The sequence below is a fragment of the Bos taurus genome, chromosome 3 (genome assembly GCF_002263795.3).
Source record: "Bos taurus isolate L1 Dominette 01449 registration number 42190680 breed Hereford chromosome 3, ARS-UCD2.0, whole genome shotgun sequence".
NCBI classification, from domain to species: Eukaryota; Metazoa; Chordata; class Mammalia; order Artiodactyla; family Bovidae; genus Bos; species Bos taurus.
In genome coordinates, this window is record NC_037330.1 from 88,720,214 (window position 1) to 88,746,562 (window position 26,349).

Consider the following 26,349-nt stretch of genomic DNA (forward strand, 5'->3'; position numbering starts at 1 on the left):
AAGGAACAAACTTTAGGGCTCTACATAAGAAGATCATCACTGTTGAAAGGGAAACATCAACGATTATGTGCTAGATCCTTTAACACTATTTTTGAAAATTAATGGCCTTTTAATTTCCCAAACATTGCAACCCTTTCATGAACTCAGCTTCATGCATTCTACCCATTTCCACCATCTTTAATACTAGAGTCTGTCCCCCGACCCTGATACTCTTTACCTTCTTCTGTTTATATCTGTTCCACAGTACACAGAGCTTCTAACATACTGAATACTTTGCTCTTTTTTTTTTTTAATGTTTGTTGTCTCTCCCCACCCACTAGAATGTTTACTCCCTGAAGTAGGGACTTTCCTTTTGTTCACTGATGTATAAAGAGTGTTCACAGGTGGCTCAGTGGTAAGGATTCCACCTGCCAATGCAGGAGATGTCGGTTTGATCCCTGGGTCAGGTAAATCCCCTGGAAGAGGAGATGGCGACCCAGTCCAGTGTTCTGCCTGGAAAATCCCATAGACAGAGGAGCCTGCTGGGCTACAGTCCATGGGGTCACAAAAGAGTCAGACATGACTGAGCATGCATGTATAGAGGTGTGTTTGTGATAGGCAGAAGAAGGACCCCCATAGATTTCCATGCCTTAGTTCTCAGGGCCTGTGAATATGTGGTGAAAGAACTATGCAGATAGAATTAAGATTAGGACCTTGAGAAGAGAAATTATCCTGGATTATCTAGGTGGGCTCAGTCTAATCACACAGGTCCTTAAAAGCTGAGACCGTTCCTGGCTGCAGAGAACCAGAAAGGTGGCAGCATGAGAAGGAATCAACCTGCGATTGCTGGCTTTGCAGTACATATGAGAAGGGCCACAAGCCAAGGAATCAGCGGCCTCTGGAAGCTACAAAAAGCAAGGAAATGAATTCTCCATTGGAGGCTTCAGAAGGAAAGGTAGCCCTCTTGACAGTTGGTTTTAGCCCAGTGAGACTGTTGTTGGACTTCTGCAGCACCAAATGTAGTTAACAGTTGTGTTGTTCAAAGCCGGTAAATTTGTGATGATTTGTTAGGGCAGCAGTAGAAAACTAATAGAGTGCTCAGTAAACATTTGTTGAAAGAATGAACAAGCGAGCCTCTTAGCAACACAGAGAGGTAAGTATTCATCCTCATTAAGAGGGAACAGTCTCAACGAGGGGAAGCCACTTGGCTAGTGGCTCATAGTAGGTGATTAGCAGAGCAGTATCTCTAATCCAGTCCTCAGCCACCTCCATGGGTTTTCTCCTTGCTGATGTGTGAGGATGTTGGTTTGTTATTGATCTTCCCAGCCACACCCAGCACGTCGCCTGTTGATGCATCCTGGGATGAGGTGCGCAGCAGTGTGGGTGTGTCTCTGGGCTGAGAGAGCAAAGGAGAATGAAAGCAGTATTGCACCCTATATGCTGGAGAGACTTAACTAAAAACCTAAGCCCCAGAGCATGTGCTCTGTACGTACAAACAAGTAAGAGGGCCATCCAGCAGCTGCTTTGCTGGTACCTGCAAGAAAGCAGCCACATCTACCTTCAGCGTCCTGTCTTGGGAAAACGCTCGGGGTCAGGACATCCCAGGACCAGGGCTTAGTATTAGATCTGGGAAAGCAGTGAGCTAAAAACTTAATTTCACACCATCAGGTCTGAGAGAAACCTTGAAAGCAGTGCCCAGTTGTTAATATGAAGGGGTTGGTAGGGGCCACAGAACTGTAAAGTTGTGTTCTTTGAGAATTGGTTGTACAGACACCACAGATTTATTTCAGTGGATTTTGGAGCCTCTGTGCGTGCGGGTGAGCCAAGGCAGATGGTGTGTGCGGGAGAAAATAGTGGGGAGACTGGTTTCCTCATAAAATTTTTCCATTAAAAGCTTTGCTAGGGCAGTGGTGGGGATGCTTCTTGGACCTGAAAAAACAGAGACCAAATGAGAACCCAGTGAGCAATCTGCAGGAGTGATGTGTGCAACTTCGCCATACAAGGCAGTACTTAATCTACAGGCGTTGACACATCATCAGTATTTTAAGAGTAACGTCTTCTATATAAAAATACTCAAGAGCCTTATGCTTTATGCTCTGGCCCCCACAATGATTACACGGTCTCCATGCCTCAGTGTGAGAAGCCTGGATTGATTACCCAAGACTTGTTTCCTGTGGTTCTCTTTCCCTCTCATTTGATAGGTAGCAGTATCCATTTGTTTCATTATCTCCCGAGTTTGAATTGGAAAAATAAGCTAAATCAGAGCAGTCTTTCTTGAGTTATAAAACCAACCATGTGAAGATGCTCTGAATGCCATTCTGCTTGTATGTAACTAAGAGCCAGCTCCTCATGGTAATTTTGCAGGTGATTAGCCTGTCACATGGAAGCATCCCTTTGGGAATGACAAAGGAACACAAAGTTGTATTTCTTTACAATAAGCAGATTACCCCAGAGGTTTTTTTTCTCTTCCTCGTCCTCCTCCTGGAAGTCTCTGGAATGAAAATATTTTAGGAGAGGGGTGAAACAAGCTTGGGGGGGGGATATAGGAGATTCGTAGTCATTACCTGTTTACATTTCAGATGTCATCAGCAGGCTGTTATGTCTTGCCTGGCTGGGTTATGGAGAAGGACTTAGACACAGCCTCTCTGCTAGGAGTGCCCTTTAATTGTATATGTGACGAACTCCTCTTCATCTTGCGTGTCATAAATCGAAGGCTGCCTCTTCTATGAAGCCTTTCTTGATTTTTCTCATCAGACACAGACCTTAGCTCCTGCTGTAAAATATTCCATTGTGTGCTTGGTACTGCTTTATGTGTCTCCTTATTAGACTTATACCTGTATGAGCCGAGAGACCTATGCTATTTCACCTTTGTATCTCTATTGCTGGCATGCAATAACAGTAATAGTAAACGCGTTGTTGTTGTTGTTGTTATTGTCATTATCATTGTGTTCCAGGCTTTGTACCATTCTGTTTTTCTGAATTATCTGAGTTGCTAATCACTTATTAAAAAGTATTCAGTATGTAGAATCATTTTGTCTGTATAGTCAAAGCTATGTTTTTTCCAGTAGTCATGTATGGTTGTGAGAGTTGGACGATAAAGAAGACTAAATGCCGAAGAATTGATGCCTTTGAACTGTGGTGCTGGAGAAGACTCTTGAGAGTCCCTTGGCCTGCAAGGAGATCCAACCAGTCAATCCTAAAGGAAATCAATTCTGAATATTCATTGGAAGGACTGATGGCTGAAGCTTCAATAATTTGGCCACCTGATGTGAAGAGCAGACTCATTAGAAAAGACCTTGATGTGGGGAAAGGTTGAACGCAGGAGGAGAAGGAGATGACAGAGGATGAGATGGTTGGATGGCATCACCGACTTAATGGGCATGAGTTTGAGAAAGCTCCAGGAGATGGTGAAGGACAGGGAAGCCTGGCATGCTGCAGTCCATGGGGTCGCAAAGAGTGAGACATGACTGAGCGACTGAACAACAATAATGTAGAATAATATTTTTTTTCTGTAAAGCAGAAATTAACATTATAAATCAACTGTATTTCGGTCAAAAAAATTTAGACAAAGTCACTTTACCAGAAGTTAATGTTCTTTGTCATCCTGTGATAACAACTATTTAAAACGTTTTTTTTTTAAGTTATATAGAACATAGCAAAAATAATTTTTAAAAGCTGGAATAACTCATTTCCTCACACCATAGAAACATATGCTGACTGCCCTAAATTTTTTAAGATCAAGAGATGGTTTTTTAGAAGGCTCATGAGGATTTTCTGAGGTGCCAGGGTATATGAATAACACAGATATAGTTTTTGAGTGTTATAAAAGTTGTTCACCCATTTAATAATAGTATGAATCTATACCAAATTTTAAAAAATCTATGAAAAGACAAAGGTGTTAAAATTACAAAGATGGTGTATAATTGACTCATATTAGGGAAAAAGAGTACTAGACAGTATGGTAACATAAATGATTCTGTCAATGACTATTTATTGACAGACTGTTTATTAGGACCTACTCTGGGCTAGCTGATTTATCTGCACAATACCATATCACCTTTACAGCAGCACCACGGAAAGATAAAGCCTAGGGGATTTGGGCCAGACAGTTATAGTCTTTCAGTTCAGTTCAGTTTAGTCGCTCAGTCATGTCCGACTCTTTGCGACCCCATGAATCGCAGCACACCAGGCCTCCCTGTCCATCACCAACTCCTGGAGTTCACCCAAACACATGCCCATTGAGTCAGTGATGCCAACCAGCCATCTCATCCTCTGTCGTCCCCTTCTCCTCCTGCCCCCAATCCCTCCCAGCATCAGAGTCTTTTCCAATGAGTCAACTCTTCGCATGAGGTGGCCAAAGTACCGGAGTTTCAGCTTTAGCATCATTCCTTCCAAAGAAATTCCAGGGTTGATCTCCTTCAGAATGGACTGGTTGGATCTCCTTGCAGTCCAAGGGACTCTCAAGAGTCTTCTCCAACACCACAGTTCAAAAGCATTTAGTTTGTTGTTAATTTCTCTAAGGCTTGATTTTCATATCTGGACAATGGAGACAGTAACGCCTACTTCATATTGCTGTAGGATTAAATTAAATAAAAACTGTGTCTAGCCTCTTGTAGTTATTGTTGTTCAGTTGCTAAGTTGTGCTGGACTCTTTGTGACCCCATGGACTGCATCACGCCAGGCTTCCCTGTCTTTCATCATCTCCCTGAGCTTGCTCAAACTCATGTCCATTGAGTCGGTGATGCCATCCAACCATCTCATCCTCTGTCACCCCTTTCTACTCCTGCCCTCAATCTTTCCCAACATCTGGGTGTTTTCCAAGGAGTCAGCTCTTCGCATCAAGTAGTCAACATATTGGAGCTTCAGCTTCAGCATTAGTCCTTCCAATGAATATTCAGGGTGGATTTCCTTTAGGATTGATAGGTTTGATCTCCTTGCTGTCCAAGGGACTCTCAAAAAAGTGTTCTCCAGCACCACCGTTTGAAAGCATCACTTTTTGACACTCAGCCTTCTTTATGATCCAGCTCTCATGTCTGTACATGACTACTGGAAAAACCATAACTTTGACTAGATGAACATTTGTCTGCAAAGTGATGTCTTTGCTTTTTAATATGCTGTCTAGGTTTGTCATAACTTTTCTTCCAAGGAGCAAGTGTCTTTGAATTTCATCTCTTCCGCCACTGTTTACAGTGATTTTGGAGTCCAAGAAAATAAAATGTGCCACTGTTTCCACTTCTTCCCCATCTATTTGCCATGAAGTGATGAAACAGAATGATCTTAGTTTTTTGAATGTTGAATATTAAGCCAGCTTTTTCACTTTCCTCTTTCACCCTTATCAAGAGGATCTTTAGTTCCTCTTTGCTTTCTGCCATAAGTGTGGTATCATCTGCATATCTGAGGTTATTGATATTTTTCTTGGCAATCTTGATTCCAGCTTGTGAGTCATCCAGCCTGGCATTTGCATGATGTACTCTGCATAGAAGTTAAATAAACAGTGTGACAATATACAGTCTGCACATGCTCTTTTCCCAATTTTGAGCTGGTCCATTGTTTCATGTCTGCTTCTAACTGTTGCTTCTTGACTTGTGTACAGCACCTCCTAGGTACTCAGTAAATGTTTGTTGAATGGTCTGTTCAACCTTGACAAAGTGCTTGGCACATTTTAACTTATTGACAAAGATAATGAAAGCAGTAGCTACCATTAACTGAGTGTTTACTATATCCCAAACATTCTTCTATGAATTTCACATGGATTTATAAGTGAAATAATGTCTGTGTTTCCATATGGCAATTGGAAAAACTGGGGCCAGATTGATGAGGTAACTTACGCACAATCAGTATTCATGAGTGATGGAGTTCTAAAACAAGTCCTTGACCTTCAACACAAAAGTTTCATTTCTTTCTTCCATGCATGTCTCAGCTTCCCTGTTTGCCCAGTGGAGCGAATGGTATATCATATTTGATGTGTGATTTGGAGATTAAACTTTATCCAGTGAGTGATGCTGAATCTTGTCATCATTTGCATAATTTGGGAGGTGGTTTTTCCAGCTGGTGAACAAGCAGACAGTATTGTTTGCTTTCCCTGGGGGCACTGCTTGAATGATGGAGGTCATCATGTGTGTTTCCATCCATAGGTAGCAGTTGTTAACAGGTAGTGGTCAAACTCTCACCAAAGCAGCTAAGCTATTCCTGGGGCAGAAGACCCAGTCTGTCTTTATTCCAAAAAAGTATTTATTACAAACCTGCCTGTGAGCCATAGTATTAATTTCATTCTGAGTAGATGATTCTTACTTTGTAGCTCATTAGGTACATTGGTTCATGCTTTAGACTGGAAGGAAGGTTTGGGAAATACTCCTGGTTCCACAGTTTCAAATGCAATGGGATGTGATGGAGTTCAAAAATCTATCTCATATTTTAAGGGCTATTAAAGATCATATACTTCGAAGTGTTTTCTTTGTGATAATGTGTTTTGTATGTTAAGCAGTGAGATTCCACCCATAACTCCACACCGTGAAGTTGGTAAAGGCCTGGAAAGGGGTTCTCAGGTAGCAGCCTCTCCTCACCACCTCCTCATTCTCACCTTCAGGGATCCTCCTGTTAGGCCCTGCTGCTGCTGCTGCTGCTAAGTCTCTTCAGTCGTGTCTGACTCTGTGCGACCCCATAGACAGCAGCCCACCAGGCTCCCCCGTCCCTGGGATTCTCCAGGCAAGAACACTGGAGTGTGTTGCCATTTCCTTCTCCAGTGCATGAAAGTGAAAAGTGAAAGGGAAGTCGCTCAGTCGTGTCCGACTCTAGCGACCCCATGGACTGCAGCCTACCAGGCTCCTCTGTCCATGGAATTTTCCAGGCAAAAAAAGTACTGGAGTGGGGTGCCATTGTGAGACAACTGCAAAAATCACCCTCAGGCCACCCACATCACAGTTTGAAAATTCCACATTAGCTTCAGCACCCCACAGGTACAGCTCAGCTGGTGACAGAGTCAGCATTGCAAAGCCAGGGTCTCTGGGCATTTCTTCCAGTGATCTTCTCACTTCCCCACCATTCATTTACGTTAAAAGGGAAACTAATCAAAGGTAGAAAATGCTTCAAGTAGCAGCCATTTCAGTAAGCACTGATAGCCTCCCTGTTCCCCTTTTGGGTTCATGAAAAAGGCTGTTAAACATATGTTCTTAACCCACCTCCAAGTTGCTGAGGCATGCTGTGCTGCGATGCCAAATTCAGTGCATCCCAGTGACTCCGTCTCCCTAATGCACTGCTAAAAATACGGAAACTCACATGAAAGCATATGTTGCCGTTCGCCTTTGATTTGGGCACAGATCATTCAAGTGTGAAAACAAAATGAGTTGCTCCCTCCTCCTCATGCTCAGATTTTGCACATCTGCACTGTACTTAGGGGGGCAATTATAACTTACATTTTATAGGGCTTGGCAATTTCAGGAAGACACTTAATACCCACTATCTCATGTGATGATTAGGGGAGACATTCCAGTGTAGGCAGAGTTATGGGGCTTTATTTATACCTATTTTGGCATTGAGAAAGACATTCAGACTTGAGGTCCAGTGCCCCAGGATTTTCAACAAGGTCTTCAACTCTAAAACTCCTCTTATTTCTTTGATGGCTGCATCCCTCTCATTTTTAGGCAGAGGTGGAGTGTTCCCAGTTTTTGTTCTGTCGCCAAACTCACTTTGGGACTGTGCATGATAACTTAATGGCTGTTTCAATTGTTGGGATTGCCTGGTGGCTCAGACTGTAAAGAATCTGCCTGCAATGAGGGAGACCAGGGTTTGATTCCCTGGGTCGGGAGGATCCCCTGGAGAAGGGACTGGCAAGTCACCCCAGTATTCTTGTCTGGAGAGTCCCATGGACGATGGAGCCTGGCAGGCTACAGTACACAGGGTTGCAAAGAGTCGGACATGACTGAGTGACTAACCACACACATGTATGTTGTTAATTATTGGGAGACACTTGCCCTCTGGCAGAGGAGCTGCAGATAGGCAGTGCCAGGATGGAATTCTCTTCAGAGATCTGGGGATTTGTGCTAAACATCTTCCACTTGTCTCTCTGGGTCCTGCCTCCACCCGACTCTGGGTCCTGGGAGGTGGACCTCTGTGATTCTGTTAGCCTGCTTGTCCTCTGGCTTCTACTTTGTTTTCCTGGTGGCAGCGTGGGCAGCTGGCTGATGGAGGGCCCCGAGTAAGGGTGGGGACTTTTTCTCCATCTCTCTCCCTTCAGGATTACCGCAGGCTGGCTGCTTTTTTCCGCCAGAGGTCACATACCCATAGAATGGTCTTCTCCACCCAGCCTCTCACTCTGGCTGTCCCTTCATGCTTTGGGGTTGTAACGGCTCCGCAGGAAAGGCTCCTAGCCCTTCAGTCCTGCCCTGTCCCTTTTGGCTTTTCTGTAACCCTGCCTGCACCTTTGTACCCAGTCATTTTATTAGCCTCTGCTATGGTCATCCCAGCTTGAGGAGGTCTTCTAGACTTTGCTGGGCCCTGACTGGTAGAAATTCCTGAGGTAACATAGCATCAACTGTTATTTTTGAGTCTTTGAGTCACTGAGAGGGAGGTCTCACTGGACAAAAGTCCTCTGTATTATCTTCTAGGTAGTTCTCTTTGCCTAACTTTCAAATACACCCTTCCTTGGTGGTAGCTAAAGTTGAAGACTATATATGTTAATATATAGATGCCTATGAAAAGTGAAAGTGAAAATCAAGTCGCTCAATCACGTCCGACTCTTTGCGACCCCATGGACTGTAGCCTACCAGGCTCTTATGTCCATGGGATTTTCCAGGCAAGAATACTGGAGTGGGTTGCCATTTCCTTCTCCAGGAGATCTTCCCAACCCAGGGATTGAACCCAGGTCTCCCGCATTGTAGGCAGACGCTTTACCATCTGAGCCACCAGGGAAGTCAGATGCCTATGATTCTCAAATTTTATGTGGGTGCAAATAACCTGGAGAGCTTGTCAAAATTTCCAGTTACTGGATGCCTCTCCCCAAAAACTCTGATTGTGTAGACAGGTAGTGGGGCTGGGATAGCTTCATTTTTAACAAGATTTGTGGGTGAATTTGATGTAGGTAGACCTTAGACCGCTTCTGAGAAATACTTCCTTATATTAATAGACTGCTTATCAGTTTTTGGCCTTTTAAGTTTGTTAGATTCCACAATCAAATTCATGTCTTGCAGGTGGACTTAACATAATTCACTGAGATTCTGTGTTCTTGCAAGTGTGTATGCATGCATGCATGGGCTTAAGGGAAATTTTATTGAAAAGAACATTAAGCGAGATAGTGCCCTGTCTTGTCCCTTAATAAAACTAGTTGATGATGGTAATTTGTTAGTGGGCTTTATGTTTTGATGAGTCTCTTTGTCTTAGAACAGTTTTCTATTTTTCCCTCAACCTGTCCATTCACTCATTCATGACACATTTATTAAGCATCTATTATATGCCAGGCACTTTGCTAGGTACCAGAGATAAAAAAAAAAAAGTCATCCCTGTCTCCAAGAAGCTCACAAGTAGCTGAAAACAAACATGTAAGCAAATAGGTATTTTGTACTCATCCAACAGATATTTACTGAGCGCCCAATATGTTACCAGGGACTGTTTCTGGCCCTGGGGATACAGTGGTGAGTAAAACAGTCCGGTATCCCTGCGTTCATGCAGGGATGAACTTCATGTATGAATTCTTGCAGTTGATACTAATCCTCTAGCAGTAGACCATATGATGAGAAACAAAGAATCAAATTTTTCCTTACACCTAGAGGAGGCTAATGGACCTTTCCAAGCTAGAGCCATGTAGGCATTATTCCACCAGGCAGCACAGGCTTCCCCGTGACAGTTCCCATCAGTGAGCGAGACCGGACCAGACCAAAGCTGTGTGATACTCTGCCCGTTGAGCCGATCACTGTAAATATCTGACGACGGATTAGAGAAGCCCAGGGCTAGGAGTAGAAGGGGCTCAACCAGGGACTGCATACTTCAAAACTGCAGTGCTTTGCCATCAGCTCTGGCATAGCTGCCAGTGTTGGGAAATTTTTAAGAAAAGTAGCATATTTTCTGGGTTGGGTGGATATGGAAGACAGGACAGTGGAGTCATGAAGGGGGGACGCTGGGCTTTCTGTGTTACTGTTGGATCACTTGTAGTCCATCCCTTCCCATGCCTTGTTTATTTCTCCGTTAGCACACTCATCATGGTGTGTGACAGCTGTGTCCCTGCCTCTATACTTATATAAACTCCCAAAAGACTGCAATCACAATCGGGTCATTTTTCTATCCCTGGAAGCTACAGAAAGTGGTGCACAAAATGTCAGTTGAATGGAGGAATAGATACATGGATAGAACAGCTCCTTATTCAATATGCTGGGTACCGTATTAGATTTGGTTCTAATGGTACCCATCTCAAAGGAGATGGGAGTGAGTACATGCAGGTGGCTTCAGCCTGTGGTGGAAGCAGCCACTTATATCACTACTGTGCAGGGTCCTGAGAATGATGACAGAGGGCCACAGGAGCTGCTGTCACCTCCGGGAAAACCTAGTGTGGTGGTTGAGAAGGGGAAGGGGCTGAGTAGTCCAGAGTTTGGACTCTAGAGCCAAGCAGCTTGGACTCAATACCTGCCTTGAACATTTGCTAGCTCTGGGATCTGGCCACATGGCATATTCTTGTCTGTGCCTCAGTCTCCCTGTCTGACCAGCCACACAGGGGTCTAGTAGGATGAAATGTGCAAATCTATATAAAGAACTTAGTGCAGTACCTGGGTCAGAGCAAGCACAAGGGTTTAGAAGTGTGACTGCTATAGCCAGAATGTTGTGCTCCCCCCTCCCCCTGCCCTAGTTCATATTTGATCCCTAACTCCAATGTAATATTTGGAGGTGGGACTTTTGGAGGTGCTTATTCGGTCATGAAATTAAAAGACACTTACTCCTTGGAAGGAAAGTTATGACCAACCTAGACAGCATATTAAAAAGCAGAGGCATTACTTTGTCAACAAAGGTCCATCTAGTTAAGTCTATGGTTTTTCCAAGAGTCATGTATGGATGTGAGAGTTGGACTATAAAGAAAGCTGAGTGCCGAAGAATTGATGCTTTTGAACTGTGGTGGTGGAGAAGACTCTTGAGAGTCCCTTGGACTGCAAGGAGATCCAACCAGTCCATTCTGAAGGAGATCAGCCCTGGGTGTTCATTGGAAGACTCATGTTGAAGCTGAAACTCCAATGCCTTTGGCCACATGATGCAAAGAGCTGACTCTTTGGAAAAGACCCTGATGTTGGGAAAGATTGAAGGCAGGAGAAGGGCATGACCGAGGATGAGATGGTTAGATGGCATCACTGACTCAAAGGACATGAATTTGAGTAAACTCCTGGAGTTGGTGATAGACAGGGAGGCCTGGCATGCTGCAGTTCATGGGGTTGCAAAGAGTTGGACACGACTGAGCGACTGTACTGAACTGATTCGGTCATGAGGGTGGAACCCTCACGAATGAGATAAGTGCCCTTAACAAAGAGGCCCCAGAGAGATTCTCCCCCTTTTGGAGGTGAGGACATACTGTAGAGAACTACTTACAGAGTAGAAAGTGGACTCCATCAGATACCGCATTGGCTGGTACCTTGATCTTTCAGCTTCTAGAACTGTGAGAAATAAAATTCTGTTGTTCAAGCCATGCAGTCTGTAGTGCTGTGTCATAGCAGCCTGAGCAGACTAGGACAGGTGGCCTCTGTCATCAGAGGTGGGTTCATGTCTCACCTTGGCAGCTCCCTGGCTCTGTGGCCTGAGGCAAGGACATCACCTCAGTTTCTGCTACTCCTTTAGTGGTGCTCATAGTGTTGCATGACTTCAAGGGCAGTTCTAGGGGTCAGCAAGCACCTGTGGGTCAACCACTTAACAGGATAGTAAGGACTCAGCTGTGGGAGGAAACAAGTGGGAGAAGAGACAGCTACTTGCTTGCTTGGAGTGCGTCCCTTAGGGTAAGCTTGAGACTAAGCCCACGGGAACGCCATTGTCCCCATGTGTGCTTACGTGCTCAGTTGTGTCCGACTTTTTGCAGCCCCACAGACTGTAGCCTGCCAAGCAGGCCCCTCTGTCCGTGGAATTTTCCAGGCTAGAACACTTAAGTGGGTAGCCCTTTCCTACTCCACGGTATCTTCCTGACCCAGGAATTGAGCCTTTGTCTCTTGTGTCTCCTGCCCTGGCGGATTGTTTTCCACTAGCACCACCTGGGAAGCCCTGCCTTGTCCCTATCAACTGCCAAATGTGCCATCCTCTGGCACAGCCAACGATAGACCAAAGGGTCTATCAGGGTGATGAAACAAGCTGTAAATGAAGGTACCATCATTTCAGATTAGTGTCTCCAAAACCAGGCAGAAAGAACCCTGAGACCTGGTACATTTTGGCAAGTCATAGCAGGACCCGCCACTAGAAGATGGGATGCTGAGCCCTGTGAAAATTTAGGGAGGACTTTCAGCCTTCCAGCCTTCCAGGGTGGGCTTCTAGCTACACTCCTGGGATGAGGCAGAGCCCCCCCAAGTGCTGGCTGTATATTAAAATTTATGGAATAAATACTATGCGCAGGCCAGTTCCAAAGCAAGTACATCATCATCTCAGGGAATGCAACTTAGGTGATTTATGAAAGGTCCATAAGTAACTGTAATGTGCCGTCAGGATTGAGACCTACCCAGGCAGAACCTTCAGAGGGCGCCAGGTTGTCCTATATGAGAGCAGAGGCCAAAGAGATGATAGGGGCAGGGACTGTGGAGGGAATCAGCCATGTCTCTCAGAAAGTTTAAATCTCTTTGCAACTTAACACTTTCATTTTTTCCCCCCAAATAATACAGCTCTGAATTTATCTAGGCAGTTTACTTCAGGATAAATTTCTTTTTATGTAAAATATTGGTAGAATGCTAAATTGTATGGTCATTTCCTTCCATCAAAATTTTGCTTTCCAGGCAAGAATTAATATGTTAATATAGATGTTTAAAATGAGTTAATAAAGATTTACATGTTCTTGATTTATCAGTGATTCATGCATTGAAATGACAAAACTTTGTACTGTTAGGTGATCCATATTATAATGGCTTTGATGAAAATGCTTATCCATTCTTAGAGCTTTTCTGTTTCTTTTCTTGTTTACTTTCCTGTCAAAATATTTAGCCCTTTCATCAATAATAAAATAATCCATTTGTTCATTCGACAGATGTTTACTGTTAAACTTTTTGTTTGTTAATTGTTTTGTGTGTTTTAATTTGTCACGAGTATACTTAGCATGCCTGTGTCAACAAATTCAGATACCTGCAAAGGGACCTGTCTTTCTGGGCATGCCATAGTAAGGATTTTCAAGCCAGAATTTTACTCAATTAAAAAGCACATACTGCTTTTTCCCCTTTGGGATATGCTTCCTGGAGGGGTCTGGAATAGGCTGGAAAAATTATATCCAGTTCTCCTTTAATAATCCTTTAAGTATCTTCTGATGCGCATTTCAGAATGGTGATGCAGATATAAAATTTGTAGTGGGAAAAAGTTGAACTTGAATTTTATAAGACCCAGCGATTATGTTCTTGAAATATGTTCATGTCTGTGCCATTGTCAAGGGGAGCCACCCTCTCTGATTTATTCCACTTGGACCAGAATTTGTGACTGCTGATTTCCTTTCATCCACTTTTGCTAATAGATTCAGGAAGTAATTTCCAGATGTGGAAACAGTAGCTCATAGATGATAAAATGTAGAGCCTGGGCAATTTGGAAAGGAGATAAACTTAGTTAGTTTGAGAAGTTGAGATCTCTTCAGACCACTCCACCTTGCTTTGCACTTGCACTGTTCTCTTTTATTTTCCAGAAGGCAATGGCACCCCACTCCAGTACTCTTGCCTGGAAAATTCCATGGATGGAGGAGCCTGGTAGACACTCCATGGGGTCACAAAGAGTCTGACACAACTGAGCGACTTCATTTCACTCACTTCATACTTTGTCACTGGAGAAGGAAATGGCAACCCACTCCAGTATTCTTGCCTGGAGAATCCCATGGACAGAGAAGCCTGGTGGGTCATGGTACATGGGGTTGCAGACAGTTGGACACAACTGAAGTGACTAAGCATGCATGCTTTTATTTTCCATTAAATACAGGTGTTTGCAGCTAGGCCTGGAGGATTGTACCAGGACTGTTTCTGGTAAACTCTCCTCTCTCTCTCTCTCTCTCTCTCCAGGAAACTTTATATGCTCTTAACTGCTCACTTGGATTATCAGCCCAGCCATGTGTTGTTAAAATTTTATAGCCTCTGAGCATCATTAAGGGGTCATGGAAGCTGGTCAGGGGAGGCAGAGGGATGGAGCAAACAGACCAGCAGCTAAATGTGTCAATCAGTGGGCATCTTGATTTATTTGTAAGGTAGCCATGGAAGGGGAGAGAGGTTGAATTTTTCTTGTAAAGGGGATGAACCAAGAAGTTTATTATACGTTCGTCTTAAAGGTCACGTGTATGAGCGGAGAGAGTTCTTGAGGACAATATCATATTATTTCAAGATAATCTGCCATACATACTGTGCATGTTGGCACTATGAAAGCCAAGTGATAGTTTCTTTTTTTTTTTCTTCTGTCTGGGCTCTTCAGCCTTTGGCGGGGGATGGGGAAACAACCAAAATAAATAGGAGCTTAGATGTATTATCTTGAAGGCAAGGGCTGTGAAAACCCTTTCGGGGAGCTTGTGTGCCAAAGCATGCTGTGTTAAGTCAGCCGGAGGTCATTACTGTTTTTATTAGGTGATTTTATTATAAATATGATTTGGGCCTCAATCATAAACAGATCCTTTATGTGTGTTTCTGAACATTCTGGTGGCTCCAAAGCACTAAATTCCAAATTGGAATATTGATTGTCTGATGGTTGAATTACAGCCTTCTTCAAATCTTGAAGGAGGCCTCAGGGCCCATGTGTCTTTCTGGAGATAAGTTCTCGTAACTGAGAGATGTAAGGCCTTAAACAGTGGGTCCCACAAGGTGGAAAACCAAAGGCAGACTGGAGTACTGTTCTCCCCCTGGTAAATTAGGAGGTATTAAACACACCATTTTATGGCATGTATAAGAAAATTGTCATAATTTGTAAATGTCCCTGAATTTCCTCTCGGGTAAGGCAAACATTAATGCAGCCTGCACATGTTTATTATTTCCATGCAAATCCAACTGAATAGGTTTTTTTTTTGATTCTTTAGATTTTTTTTTTTAACTTAACCACAGGCATCTTTCTCAATTTTCCAATTCTATAAATGTCCCTTAGTTTTAAAGTTTAACCCTAACATTTTTACAATGGCCAAACATACTTTCATCAGGATTTCTCAATATCAGCATTGTGCTCAGTCCTTCAGTCGTGTCTGACCCTTGTGATCCCATGGACTGTAGCCCGCCAGCTCCTCTGTCCATGGAATTTCCCAGCAAGAATACTGGACTGGGTTGCCAGTTCCTCCTCCAGGGGATCTTCCCAACTCAGGGATCAAATCTGTATCTCTTGAGTCTCCTGCATTGGCAGGCTGATTCTTTACCACTGAAGCCCTTCAATCTTAGCACCGTTGACATTTTGTGCCAGATAATGTACAGTATAGGATGGCTTGCAGTATCCTTGGCCTGTACCCAGGACATGTCAGTAGCATCTCCTCCCACCATTCTGACAACCAAAAATGTCTTCAGATGTTGTCCCCTGAGGGGTAAAGAGCCTCTGGTTGAGAATCACTGCCTTGAAGTGGTGTCCACTCAAAGCACTTCGACATTCTAAACACAGAGCAAAGTGACATCTGAGAGTTTAAAAGGAGAGGCAAACTCAAACCCCAGGGATACAAACCCTTGTTCATATGTTAACTTCTCCTCGAGCAAGTGAGGCCTGAGGGCAGGGCTGGCTGTGTGTTTTCTGTATCCCCATGGCCTGGGACTTCGAGTCAAGTAATAGGCCCCTAGGAAATATGTGCTGGATGAAGAAGAAACCAATTACCTGTCTAAATATGTATTTAGCTTCCATAAGCATATTCTTTTATATATTTCTGTATGTGCATATGTATCTATCCTTCCATAAAAACTTGGCTGAGAATTTTTTCTTTTCTCTTCCAGCATCTAATGACCAGCACATAGCAGATACTCAGTAGCTATAGGTTGAATGGCTACCTGGCATGTAAAAAATACATTGAAAAGATGAATTAACAAAACATCCATGGTCATGTGCCACCATAGATGCATTTTTGTGGCATTTACAGTAGTCTGAGGTTGAATGTGGGATACTCCACAAATGAACACTTAAGAGGCCAGATACTTTGCCACTTTTGAACATTACACTCAATGCCTTGGGGGCCCAGGTCCAGGGAGGCCTGATGAATCTTTTTGAATCTGCACTGGCAAGATGGAGAATGTTATGGTTCAGTGGGGGATGAATTATTTCATTTTACACTCCCAGATCATCACATCTGTGCATATAGCCACTTCCCATTCCCAGAACTGCCCTGGCTGCCCTGCCAGAGTTGTGGCCAATCTCACCATGATGACTGTATTTCCAAGGACTACATTTAAAGTTATAAACAAGTCAGAGCATCACAACCATTCCAAAGATTGGTGCTGAAACAGCACAAAAGTTTACTATTATTGGAAGGTATTTGAGATCACTTTTTAAGCTTTAGATTTAAATTTGTCCTGTGGGCTTGACCAGTACAGTGGTGTGATTTTAAATGGACTGTAAAAAATATTTACAAGGTCCAGTGGATTTCTAGGTCGGGGCTCAAAGCTTGAGGAGGAAAGAAGAATCAAAAGGCACTTCAGTTAAAATCAGAAAAGATGGTTGAAATAACCTGGTTCAGCCTTCGTGAGTTACAGATGAGGAAATTATTGGAGATGATATGACTTGTCCAAGGTCACAGATTTTTTTGTAGGAGGGGGGCTTGTCTTTTAAATATTTCTCACTCTTTCTCCCCACCCCACCCCAGTAAAATTAGCCCGAGATTCACACGCACGGATAAACAATAATTTTCCTAGATTGTTAAAACATAAATGTATTTGGACTTAGAAAATGATGATTTAAAAATAGTCAAGTGCAAATACTTTCTTTTACTTTGTGAGTAAACTGGAGGTCCAGAGAAGGGGACCTTTGCTATTATTTACTTAAAAAGCTAGTTACTAGCAAAGCTGCAAGTTGAATCCAAGAGTCCCTTCTGTTGAGTTTTCCTTTGGCAAAGCATGCAACTTGCTTATTATCTTATTTTGTACTCCCCTGATTGCAGTCATTTGTTAGCTGATATTTCCTGGGCAGCTGTTTATGCTGGACAAGAAGACACAGAGGTTTTCAGGACACGGGCTCTGCCTTTAGGAGCTCACATTTTGATGGAGAGACAGAAACGATCAGACAATGCCCACTGGATATAATATTCAAGATAAGAAGACTGTTTGGGGGCTATTAGTGGAAACTGGCAAAGAAAGTTCTTGCTGGAGGTGACACCGACAGCCAGGGAATGTGAGGGTCACCACAGGAGGAGTGGTGTGTGTTTATCACAGGGGCTGAGTGGAGCACTAAGCCAAAAAGAATGCCTGAAAAGAGAGTTAATTAGCCCAGTGCCATGCAAGAACATAGACCTTGATTCACGACCTGGTTTCCTAACTTCTTAGTTGAATGATCCTGGTTCAGTCCTTCATTGATGTCACCCTCGTTCTCCATAATGAGGATGCTCATTAATAATAACCCTTATTTTCATCATACTCACATGTGAACTTGTTTGAGTGCTAGGTCCCCAGCCTTGTACATGGATGTTCATCCTGACCACACGAAGAACCCCCATGTTCCAGAGATGGAAGTTTCCCAGTAGGTTCAGAGCTGTCCATGATTTCATCTCAAGCCTAAACCCAGAGCCGAGCTTAGAACCTGTTCTGGCTCCAATTGTAAGACTCTTCTGAGGATTCAGTGGGCTGATCCCATTACAGGAAAATGTACGCCATTTGTTTTGTATAATAACATTCCTTCTGTGTCTACTTGGTAGGCCCTTGCTTGGGGACATATGTGTGCATAACTTGTATTTCTTATCCACAAATTTTCTATTCATGATATGAATGAGTAAAATATGGAAAAGGAAAATATTTATTTAGAATATCAAGTTTTGGGTCCTGGAAAGGGAAAATATTTCTTTCTGACTTTTTGATTCCTTCTTCTTAGGTAATCCCCTGACTTTATATTATCTTGATACTTTTTGAATTTTATTTTAAATTAACTTTTATTGGAGTATAGTTACTTTACAATATTAGTTTCTATTGTACAACAAAGTGAATCAGCTATGTATATACATATATCCTCTCTTTGGATTTTCTTCCCATTTAGGTCACCACAGAGCATTGAGTAAAGTTCCTTGTGCTATACAGTAGGTTCTCGTTAATTAATCTAGTTTATGCATAGTAGTGTATATATGCCAGTTCCAATCCCCCAATTCATCCCACCAACCTCCTTCTTCCCATGGTATCCATACATTTGTTCTCTACTTCTGTGTCTCTATTTCTGCTTTGCAAGTAAATTCACCTGTATCATTTTTCTGGATTCCACATATAAGCTATATTATGTGATATTTGTTTTTCTGACACTTCACTGTGTATGACAGTCTCTAAGTCTGTTCAGATCTCTACAGATGGCACTTTTGTTTCTTTTTATGGCTGAATATTATTCTGTGTGTATATATTTCAACTTCTTTATGCATTTCTCTGTTAATGGGCTTTTAGGTTGCTTCCATATCCTGTCTATTATAAATAGCACTGCAATAAACTTGGGGTCCCTGTATCCTTCTGAATTGTGGTTTTCTCTGGGTATATCCCTAGGAGTGGGATTGCTGGGTCATATGGTAGTTCTATTTTTAGTTTATTTTTTTATTATTATTTTTTACTATTCTCTATAGTGGCTGTATCAATTTACATTTCCACCAACAGTGTAAGAGGGTTCCTTTTTCTCCACACCCTCTCTAGCATTTATTGTTTGTAGATTTTTTGATAATGGCCATTCTGACCGTGGTGAGCCGATACCTCACTCTAGTTTTAATTCACATTTCTCTAATGCTTAGTCATGTTGAGCGTCTTTTCATTTGTTGTGGCCATTTCTATGTCTTCTGCCTAGGTACCAACCCCAGGGGAAGGGCTGGATCTCTTTCCTACCCTTCTGTCATCCCACGGTTTGAGTTCTTACTTCCATTGATTAAGCTCTTGCTCTCTGCCAGCCACTGTGATACATCATCACAGCATTCATAGCAGGAATGAGGACATCAAGGCCTGGAGAGGTTGCCTGACTCTCTGCTAGCAAGCAGAGGAGGTAATGTGCAACACAGGGTCTGTCTCTCTCCATCATCCCAACTTTAACCATTAAGCAATATTGTTTGTCTTCTTAATTCTTTGGGGAAATTTTTCTGCCGCTATGATGAAGCAAATGTAATATTCACTTTTCTAGAGTCCCAAGCGGAGAAGGCAATGGCACCCCACTCCAGTGTTCGTACCTGGAGAATCCCAGGGATGGGGGAGCCTGGTGGGCTGCCGTCTATGGGGTTACACAGAATCAGACACGACTGAAGCGACTTAGCAGCAGCAGCAGCAGCAGCAGAATCCCAAGCTGTTTCCTTTCAATCCCTATTCAGCTGTCCCTTACCATCAAGTGTGACTTTTTCTTAGTGTGTTTCTGATATCAGCCTTTGGCTAGTTTTCGGAGGTGAGAGGAAAAATACCTCTTGGGTATGTTTGCTTATATGCAATGGAAAGGCACGTGCCTGGCATGATACTTAAGACTTGAACTTACCAGGTTTCTTTGGGTAGCTGCATTTTGGGGAGCCTTGTTGTTTTGCTGACTTGATTCTCACAGCAGTGTGCTGACATAGCTGTGACTGCCTTCATTTTACGGAGGTAGAGATGGAAATATGCAAATATAAACTGACACCAGTCCTAGAATCTTTGAAAAACTGATGCCCACTCCCAGTAGGTCTCTAAACACATGTGTAGCTCAGGTCCCCAAACATGTAAGACATCTAGCACTGATGGAAACTGTCTTTCACACTCCAGGGCTCTTGCTTTTTTCCAGGGTACCGTTTTATGTGAGTTTTGTACAGTCATTTTACATTTCTGTGCTTCATTCTTCCCATCTCTTCTAAGAGATGCTCAGAATAGTGATGGGGGTTAGAAACACAGGTGCTGGAGTCAACAGCCTGGATCCTCTCTTTTTTGCTCCCCAGCTGTGTGATGGTGGATCAGTTCCATCATTTGGAATCTCAGGTTTTGAAGTGAGGATAATGACAATACTAATCTAATGATATATCTATCAAGATGAAATAATTTACGTAGATATAATGCTTACAATAGTATCTTAACATATGGTAAGCTCTTTCTATATGTATTAGCTACTATAATTATGAACTGGCATTATTTACCATTCAACCATTTCATAAGCCACTACTGTGTGCCAGACACCGTACTGGATAGTAGGGTGGGTTCCTGGCATCCCTTTCAGCTCTGACGTTCCATGATGGATATAAACAGCCAGACCCTCCATCACTGGTGGAAGCATTGTATGGTTCGCTTCAGGGGATATTCTGACTCTCTGCTTACAAATTGTTATGTGTGAAATGAAAAATGCATTTAGCTGTTACTTTCTTTTACCCCTCTTGTTCATGTAGGTGGATTGTATTTTACTATCTAATTAAGAGTAATGGGAAAAAAATGGAAGGGAGCACATTTGTAGCTGATGTGTGGGTTGAAGTTTCCTGAGATGAGAAACAAACTCATAAACAAGAGAGACAATAGCACTATTTAAATGAGAAAATCCACGGATCGCAGCATACTGAGTACTGCCATTTTGCTGTTTTGGGGCCGGGAGAAGGAGAGCATGAGCATATTTGTACATAGTGACCTTGGTCCTGCAAAGAGCAGGACACATTTGGATATGAAAATTATTTTCACCCTGTCATATTAGCATCATCCTATCTTTCGGCACACCTTTCCACTGCTGCACAAATCAGAGATAAGTCCGGGCCCTCACACACCCAGATCAGAAGAGGATAAACTGAAGAGGCTTAGCCTGTTTCCTCTCTTTGGGAACTAGCATGTGAACACCAGTTTCTCCTTGCCTCCAGTTTACAGAATTTAGCCACACATACTGGAAAGAGCCTGTTACTTTAGGGTTAGTTTATGACTCCTGCTCTTTTAATTATATATTCCTCGCCACCCTTGAATAAGACATATCTTTCTGAGGCTCTTGCCTTCTTGGGAGTATGGGGCACAGAATTAGACTTGGCCTGATATCCTGTAAAGAAAGCTGAGTGCCGAAGAATTGATGCTTTTGACCTGTGGTGTTGGAGGAGACTCTTGAGAGTCCCTTGGACTGCAAGGAGATCCAACTAGTCCATCCTAAAGGAGATCAGTCCTGGGTGTTCATTGGAAGGACTGATGTTGAAGCCGGAAACTCCAGTACTTTGGCCACCTGATGTGAAAACTGACTCATCTGAAAAGACTCTGATGCTGGGAAAGATTGAAGGCAGGAGAAGTGGATGACAGAGGATGAGATGGTTGGATGGTATCACCGACTCAACGGACATGAGTTTGAGTAAACTCTGGGAGTTGGTGATGGACAGGGAGGCCTGGAGTGCTACAGTCTATGGGGTCGTAGAGAGTCAGACACGACTGAGTGACTGAACTGATATCCAAAGCCTGGTATAGTGGGAAGTGCATGGTCTTTGCAGACAGAGAGACCCCACCTGACTCGTGGCCGCTCCTCTTTACTGCACTGCTCAGAACCTCAGTTTCCTCTTCTGCTAATTGAGCACAATATTAGCTGTGTCTCCAGGCTGTTGCAGGGTCTAATGGTGTGTCATGTGTTTGGTTGGAATGTAGTAGTCCATTTAAATTAAAATGTTGGGGCCCCTTAGACCTGTTTCTTTATCATGAAATGCAGAATATGTGCAAAAAATTTATGACCTCATATGTGGACAATTAATGAACAAATGCGATTCATGGGGTTGCAAAGAGTCGGACACGACTGAGCGACTGAACTGAACTGAAGCAAATAAAAATAAAATGAAACTCCAGGTACCCACTCTCCAGGCCATGAAAGAGAACACTATAAATCACTCAAAACTTCCTAAGATCTCCTTGATAGCATCTCCCTGCCTACTCCCCAGGTAACTTCTAGCTTGAATCTCATGTCAGTCATTTCTTTGGTGTCTTTTCATAGGTCTCCCTAAACAATTTGTATTTGATTTCATTTTTCTGGCTTTTGAACTTTACATAAATGTAATCTTACTGAAAAACACTTTTGTTTTGCGTTGTATTTTCAAAATGTCTTGCCATCTCTGCATGTAGCTATAGTTCAGTAATTTTTGCTGCTGTGTAGTATTCTGTTCCTAGGATCTCTCTCTATCTAACCTAGTAATGGAGTCATTTGGTTAGTTTCTACATTTTTCACTGTTATGAAATATGTTGTTATCAATATTCTATCCCTTTGGTTTTGAAGCTGAAAAGGTCTTTCCAGATGGTTTGTTTCTTTTTGATGTCTGATCTTATTTGTTACTCTTAGAATATGGTGTTTTTGACTGGACTCAGACTTAAAGGTAGAAGCTCTCAGAGGGGACAGCCTGCATGTCTTGGGAATCTGTTCTTGGTATTTTTCTTTGGGCTGCTTCATTCTTCTGGTGCAAAGTTTAGCACATTCTGCAGCCTCTTCCTTGTTTTTCTTAGTATGCTGTTTCTTCCGAGCAATAGGCCAATATCTGTGTTGCAGAACACGTTTAATAACAAGACGCTGAATCTCAGGTGCTTTGGTTCTAGGTTCCTTACCTTCATTGTTTAGGGGCTTTCTCACAGCATACTGGCAGACCTCATCTTCTTTAGAGAGATTAGAAAGTCTGCAGATTCTGCTAGCTCCTTTGGGCCCCAGGCCATGAGGCATAGTAGTATCAATGAGTCCAAAAATATCCTTCTCCCTCTTTTTAATGATGATCAAATTGAGAACATTTAGATTGGCACCCACAGTACAACCTCGTATAGACTTGCACTTTCTTTCTCCAGTCCTCCTTGGTCTGTAACAGGAATGCCCCTTACTCAGTAGCAGGTGGGCTCAGCCATGGGTCAAGACACCCTACTTCATGGGGAAACCTTGTTTGTGGTTCCCACCACTAATTCAGGCCACAGAAACTTCCATTCTTCACTGGAACATCAGCAGCAACTTGTGTGGCCGTACACTTCTCATGAAAGGTGTAACGTTTTCATTCACTGTCCACTGCAATGAGTTTCTGGCGGCCAGTGGGAGGGAAAGAGATGTTCAGCTTCATCCCGAAGCAGCCGACCACCTCCGAGGCACCATGACAAAGAGCTGGACAGCTTTTTTAAAAATAAAAATGCTGTGCTTCCTTATTTATGGCTGCACCGGGTCTCCATTGCTGTATGCGGGTTTTCTCTAGTTGCAGCGCTGGGGGCCATTCCTCATTGCAATGTGCAGTCTTCTCGTGGCAGTGGTCTCAGTAGTTGGGGCTCACAGGCTTAGTTGCCCTGGAGCATGTGGGACCTTCCCAGATTAGGGCTCAAACCAGTATCCCCTGCATTGGCAGGTGGATTTTTAATGACTGGACCACCAGGGGAGCCTGAAACAGTTGCTCAGCCTAGTTGTTTTCCATATCAGACAGCTGAGGCCTAAGAGAGCAGGGCGAGTCCCCAGGTTCGGCAGCTAGTGAATGGCAGTCGGGGCCCATCACCCAGGTCTCTTGTCCAGTTTGGCTGATGGCTGTGGTAAAGCCTGATGTCTGATAGTTTGCCTTTTTATTTTAAGCAATTTCCCATACTTTTGATATTATAATTTTGGAAGTTTTATTTGAGAGAGCTCTTTAAGACTCTGCTAGAAATATGCTGGCATTTGCTGTTGAGATGGTTTTTCTCCCCGTCTCTGAAGTTGGGGCTGTGCTGGCCTCTGTCCCATTAATGCTGGCCGTGGGCACACCCCATGGCTATGGACCTATCGTAAGCTTCTACCCCTTCAGCAATGAGAGCCCCTGAGACATGTTTCAATCAGGGAAGGAATCAAAATAGACCCAAGATGGCCAGGGGGAAAAACTGCTAAGGAAAGAGGGATCTGATTCCTTACAAGGCACTTTCTTAGGAAATGTCCCTTTACTATAAATAGGAATGGATATTCAATTTTAGGCCCCCTTTAAAAAAAAAACAAAAAACTCTCTAGGACCAAAATTAGATTGGAGGCTGATGAAATGAATGTAGGATGGGGTGATTCTGTGCTGAGACACGTCTGAAAGTTTGAGCAGCTGGTGCGGTGGAACAGCTGAGCCGCAAACAAATAGCAGCTGATTTTAGCACTTCTTATTTCAAGATGCCCTGGTTTGTTAACTCCAGCATTCGACTTACTGGTAAGCTCTCTTCTCGGAGCCCCTCAGCGTCTCATCCCTCTCTGCTACCCGTAAACTGTGCTACCTTGGTCAAGTGATGCCTCGTTCTGGGCTTCAGCATCCTGCATCCTGTCGTGGGAAGAGTAGCCTGTGTTTGTTAAGAGCTTGTCATGTGCCAGGCACCATGCCAAGCACTCTGTATGCTGCTGCTGCTAAGTCGCTTCAGTCGTGTCCGACTCTGTGCGACCCCATAGACGGAAGCCCACCAGGCTCCCCCGTCCCTGGGACTCTCCAGGCAAGAACACTGGAGTGGGTTGCCATTTCCTTCTCCAATGCATGAAAGTGAAAAGTGAAAGGGAAGTTGATCAGTCGTGTCCGACTCCTAGCGACCCCATGGACTGCAGCCCACCAGGCTCCTCCGTCCATGGGATTTTCCAGGCAAGAATCCTGGAATGGGGTGCCATTGCCTTCTCCGAGCACTCTGTATGGATCACCTTATTTAGTTTTCACAATAACACTATCAGACGAGAACTTTTATGTTTTTTTATATGGACGAAATTGAGCACAGAAAATTGAGTTGCATTTAGCACATCGATCCCAATGAAACAGAAAATTGGAGAATTGTCCTGGGAGAGATCTGTTTGGGCCTCTTTCCCTCATACTTGTTTTGGACTTTTTTTTTTTTTTTTTTGCTGTCTCTTTGTTTTTTGGCCATGCCACATGGCTTGCAAGATCTTAGTTCCCTGACCAGGGATTGAACGTGGACCCTCAACAGTTAGCGTGTGGAGTCCTAGCCACCGGACTGCCAGGGAATTCCCTGTGCCTCATACTCTGAGCAGGAACTATTGTGTGTTCTAGGTGTCCCCCTTTCCACAAGGCCCTTCACATCTGACACCTGGCCATCACCATCTATCTGTCAGCCGTGGAACCACAGAAAAGAATTTGGTTAGGATTCTGAGTTTGTGATTTGCATTTGTTTGGAGAGAATGCCCAAGTTTCCTGTCTCCCTTTCACGGAGATCTGTCACCCCTGAAAGTGTAAAAATCACTGACTTCATGTGAAAGTCACTAAGACAACAAACCACTGCCGTCAACCATTTGAAGACAAGGAAATAGACTTGTTTTTCTTATGAATGAATAAACTTTCAAAGGCTTATACTGATTACTTTTTAATGATCTGACCAAATATTTTGAAGTCGTATAAACACAGTGGAAATTCACTGTAAGGAGTGTATCTTCAAACTCAGAGTAGTAACCTGTTTTGTGAGTTAAACTATGTATGCACAGTCATGTCCAATTCTTTGCAACCCAAGCACTGCAGCCCGCCAGGCTCCTCTGTCCATGGGATTTCTCAGGTTAGAATACTGGAGTGGGCTGCCAGTTCCTCCTCCAGGGGATCTTCCCAACCCAGGGATTGAACCAGGTTTCCTGTACCTCCTGCACTGGCAGGTGGATTCTTTACCACTGAGCTACCGGGGTCTTTTCCAGTGAATCAGTTCGTTGCATCAGATGGCCCAAAGTACTGGAGCTTCAGCTTCACCATCAGTTCTTCCAATGAATATTCAGGACTGATTTCCTTTAGGATGGACTGGTTGGATCTCCTTGCAGTCCAAGGGACTCTCAAGAGTCTTCTCCAACACCACAGTTCAAAAGCATCAATTCTTCAGCACTCAGCTCTATTTGTGGCCCAACTCTCACATACATACATGGCTACTGGAAAAACCATAACTTTGGCTAGACAGATGTTTGTCCGCAAAGTAATGTCTCTGCTTTTTAATATGCTTTCTATGTTGGTCATAGCTTTTCTTCCAAGGATCAAGCATCTTTTAATTTCATGGCTGCCGTCACCAGCTGCAGTGATCTTGGATCCCAAGAAAATAAAGTCTGTCAGTTTCCATTGTTTCCCCATCTATTTGCCATGAAGTGATGGGACCAGATGCCATGATGTTAGTTTTTTGAATGTTGAGTTTTAAGCCAGCTTTTTCACTCTCCTTTTTCACTTTCATCAAGAGGCTCTTTAGT

General features: G+C 43.3%; 1 protein-coding gene and 1 pseudogene across 6 annotated transcripts in view; one reads left to right on the top strand and one right to left on the bottom strand.

Moving 5' to 3' along the window:
* The window catches only part of DAB1 (DAB adaptor protein 1), a 1,339,715-nt gene that overhangs the window by 921,413 nt on the left and 391,953 nt on the right, over positions 1 to 26,349 (top strand). The window lies entirely within an intron of this gene.
* On the bottom strand, positions 1,238 to 23,344 carry LOC107132351 (small ribosomal subunit protein eS6-like; annotated as a pseudogene).